We start from the raw sequence: 4604 nt of genomic DNA, 5'->3' as shown, positions 1-4604 counted from the left end.
AGCGAGTAAAAAACAAAAAACAAAGTGTCTTTTGACAGCCATGTTTCCATGCATTATCAATGGTTTAGCCAGGCCCCATGTTGATAAAACATTTGCTACACACGAGAGACAATGTTGGCTGTCAGTTATTTAAAAGAAATGTTAAAAATCGGAGCAGCGGTTCTTGGAGACACTGATGATGTAAATAATGAAAATCAGCTGGAAAAAAAAAGAAAAAGAGCCAATTACAGAGAGAGCTGGGAATGTAAGTGATCCCCGTCAATGGGAGGCAGAAATGGACAGAGATCGATTGGTGGGGTTTCAGTACATGTAAATATTTACAGCCTGTCTAGTCAATACAGAGGGAGGAGGAGGAGGAGAGAGGCAGTGGTGAGGAGCAGGAGAAAAACAAAAAAGCAGCAAACAGAGGAGGGGGGAAATGCAAGAAATGAGAGCTGATTGAGCAGAAAACAATGAAGTGATTCAGCGTGCACCCACTGAGACAAAAACACACACTCGTGCACAGCCTACTGTGATAATGGTGACATTTTCAGTGTGCCCGTGTTCGCGTGCGGCTGGCTGATGGCCCGCAGAGATGGCCTTTAGAAGAGTGACAGGCCAGAATTACCATTAAAAGCTAGCAGCATTAACCCTCAGTTTTACATACACAGCACACACTCTGTCACACACGGTTCACTGCCATCTATTACACCTCTATATGAGTTCAATAGCTTAATAACCTCTGTGCTGGAAAGATTTGATTGCTCCCTCCTTGTGTTCAACTCACCTATCTTTCCTTCCCTCAGCCGCCCCTGCCTCCATTTTCCGTTCCAAGCGGCTGGACATGCTCCACCTCCAATCTTACCAATCCTCCAAACCATCCTCTTCCCTTATCTGTCTCTCTTTCTTACTGTATTTCACTAAATCTTTAAGTAGGAGTAAATTATGGGAAAAAAAAGTAAGTCAGTCGGTTTAAATGTGGTCTGCCAAAATGTAACTGTCTTTTTTATGCAACAGTATTGAGTCACATATAACGCTGTCACACATTAAAGAGCCGGGAGTTTTTGGACACCGTTTAGTGCACACACACACACACACACACACACATTCCTGTCTTGCATCCGGAGTGAGGACCGGGTAAATGCACTATACAAGTGAGGACCACCATTTCTGCTACACTTGCAGACAAACCTTTGCCATTTTTGAACACTGGGTGGCCCCCTGACACCAAAAATCACCTCAAAATCTTAAAACACTCAAGTAGAAAAAAAACTCATTTTACTATCAGAGTGAGGACATTGCCATAGGGTGCTATTCGGGTGATTTTTCACCAGGGGGTGCTTTTGAGTTCGTTTCTGTCTGTACAAATTTTTTCTTTTTACAGTTACTCTCTTCTATTTTCTATTTTAGTGCAACCAAATAATGTGTAAGTTAAACAATTTGAAATTTACACATAAACAGAATACTAAATAACTTCCCAGAAAGCTGCAGCAAAAGCAAACTCCATTTATTACACAATGGAACATCAATTCCAGAAGGGTAACAGTTGTTAGGTCAGTAATTGTTAAGTCTCATGACTTACACCAACAAAGTGATCATTAAGTACTTGATTTGTTTGTATGCCTGCCAAAAGGACAAATCAGAAAAGCTGATAACCGTCTTTGTACTGCTGTTTTCTCCACTCCACTCCACGGCCTCTTGACCTTCACACAGGGTTTCTCTACAAATGACACAAAACACAATGTGGACGGTTAACTTTAAAACATGTATGCAACTGTAGATTTTATTAGAAACTGGGTTCTGCTTGTATATATTTACAGGAAATGCCTAACCCAACTGTAGGCTGAACGGTTTACTCAAAAATTTGTACCCAAGATATGTAGTAATCACTTTAAAGTTTAGTATTTTAAAGATTACAGAAACATGGGATCAATTATTGAGTAATGTACTTAAAAAATGAAACAACAGCCAATTGACTTTGATACATTTTGTTTTCACAGCTACTTATTGCATCTAGGCAAATCAGATACTAACTAGATACTGCTGGTAAAATAATTCACCATAAAACTTTTTGTAAAAAAAAACAAAAACAAACTGTCAGACTTTAATAATTTGCAATTGTCTTAAATAAGGCAAATATTATAATATCTGATCAATCATGATTATTGAGAAGTGTACTGAAACAGGCTGGTTTTTCAAAAGAAGATAAAACTATAATATTGAAAAAATATGAAGTATCTGAAGTATTTGAAGCCTAATCTTGAAAGTAGAGATAGTGTCCCTCTCCTGAATCCAAACTGGAAGCTGGTTCCACAGAAGAGGGGCCTGAAAACTGAAGGCTCTGCCTCCCATTATACTTACTCTAGGAACAACAAGTAAGCCTGAAGTGCAAGAGCGAAGTGCTTTAATAGGGTGATATGGTACTACAAGGTCATTAAGGTCATTGATTATTTAAAACCGTGTATGTGAGGAGCATGATTTTGAATTCTGGATTTAACAGGAAGCCAATAAAGGGAAGCCAAAACAGGAGAAATCTGCTCTCTCTTTCTAGTCCCTGTCAGGACTCTTGCAGCAGCATTTTGGATTAACTGAAGGCTTTTCAGGGAGGCTTTTCCTGATAATAGTGAATTACAGTAGTCCAGCCTGGAAGTAATAAATGCATGAACTAGTTTTTCAGCATCACTCTGAGACAGGATATTTCTAATTTTAGAGATGTTGCACAAATGGAAGAAAGCAGTCATAAATTTGTTTAATATGTGCGTTGAAGAACATATCCTGGTCAAAAATGACTCCAAGGCTTCTCAGAGTGTTACTGGAGGCCAAGGTAATGCCATCCAGAGTAAGAATCTGGTTAGATACCATATTTCTAAGATTTTTAGGGCCGAGTAAAATAACCTCAGTTTTATCTGAATTAAGAAGCAGAAAATAAGAGGCCATCCAGGTCTTTGTGTCTTCAAGGCATTCCTATAGTTTATCTAACAATGAAACAGGAAACGATACGATACCGCTGAGCCAACACCAAATGAGAGCCTCAGCAGTCAGTCAGTGATCAGCAGCCATATAGTCTACTCCATTAGCTTTGGTGCTACCATTAGCTGTTTCTGTCATTCACAAACCTCTCACTGACAGTGGTGGGCCCAGCTGTCCTTCTAGTTCATTTTAAAGCTTTTGATTTTAAAGCAGAACATCTGTGTGGTATTTTGGTGGAAACTGAAATATGCATTGTAAGAAAATAACATTGATATAAAGTGCTTGTCTTTAAGTGGTAAATCGTGGGACCTTTAACGGAAATTTTCTTTCACAATATTATAAGACATTTTCAGACTGTATTTTTCTTCGTTTTAATTTCAGACTTTTTAAATGACCTGCAGAACGCTGCCATGTGTATTATAATGTTGTTCTTGCAACACAGCAGGTTAAACTAGTCCCTTACCATAATAGGTAGCCTAACTAATCATAGATGTAACAATGAATGTGAAGCATTAATTCTTTCAGCTGCACCCTTTAGGGGTGGCCACAGCAGATCATCTGCCTCCATCTCACCCTATCCTGGTCACTCCCAATGAAAACCTGCAGCTCAGCCTCCTGTCTTTTTGTTAGAGCCACTATCTCCAAATCATACATCATAGCTTGCCTCACTACCATCTTGTAAAGCTTCCCTTTCGCTCTTGCTGCTTTATTCTGTCACACATCATCCCTGACACCCATCTCCACCCACTCCACCCTGCCTGCATTCTCCTCTTCAACTCAATGTGAAGCGATATTTAAATCTTTTTATTAATTTATGTCTACTTACCAATGAAATAATTCTGGATCAATATTATCAAGAGTTTTGTGTTTGTGTAGGCATATATTCTGCCACAGAGGACAAAACTATAAGGAAATAAAGTCATGTCTACAACCTGATTCATATACTGCAAACAGAAAATTTTAAATACATTTAAAGCTTAAAAGATCTCACCCTTTGCTTTGGCCACTTTGGTGTTTCCCCTTTTCCTCAGAGCCAGTCTTGCTTCCTTGCTCTCTTCTAAAACAGAAACAGACAAACAATGGTAGCTGTTATTGTACAAAGCAGATTGTACTGGAATACAATTTGAGTAGAATACACACAACATGTCAGACAAATGCTTAAACTCACCATCTACATCTGAACTCTCTTCACTGGTGTGCTCCGGTCTCTTTTGATAGGAGAAATGCTCAGAACTTCCATCTGAAAAACAGAAACATTCATGTGCCACATCTTCCTAATTCACTGAGTTTTTGTACTGAATGACTCTGTGAAAAACCTGACCTTCATCCATCTCACTGCCTCCTCCTTTCTCATTTCTCTGGGCGACACGGAGTAGCTTCTGTGGGACTTTCATCTATAACTGATACCAGATGTCAAATATTAGCCATCAGGAGTCACGAAAAACTTCAAACACAAACAGTATTGTTGACAAATATGACAAAAAACAAAGATGCAACGACAACGTGCAAAGGAGCAATCTCAACTTCTCCAAGTGTCACTATGTCATCCTAGAAATGAAATTACTCTCCTTTTAGTTAAGATAATTTAATAAAAAAAAATGCAGCACAGCCATTCAAAGGTGGCATTTGTGTAAACATGCACTGGACAGATGTAT

At 38.9% G+C, this 4604-nt stretch overlaps 1 long non-coding RNA gene across 1 annotated transcript; it reads right to left on the bottom strand.

The window, feature by feature from the left end:
- Positions 1-1524: 1524 nt before the first annotated feature.
- LOC134636024 (uncharacterized) lies at positions 1525-4188 on the bottom strand. The gene is made up of 3 exons (XR_010094996.1): positions 4118-4188; positions 3941-4006; positions 1525-1699 (listed from the first exon to the last, which is right to left on the bottom strand). It is a non-coding gene; the product is annotated as an uncharacterized LOC134636024 (long non-coding RNA).
- Positions 4189-4604: the final 416 nt, after the last annotated feature.

The sequence above is a fragment of the Pelmatolapia mariae genome, linkage group LG10_11, assembly GCF_036321145.2.
Source record: "Pelmatolapia mariae isolate MD_Pm_ZW linkage group LG10_11, Pm_UMD_F_2, whole genome shotgun sequence".
Classification (NCBI taxonomy): Eukaryota; Metazoa; Chordata; class Actinopteri; order Cichliformes; family Cichlidae; genus Pelmatolapia; species Pelmatolapia mariae.
Note: the sequence above shows the minus strand (reverse complement) of the source record. Positions and strands in the feature narration are given on the sequence as shown.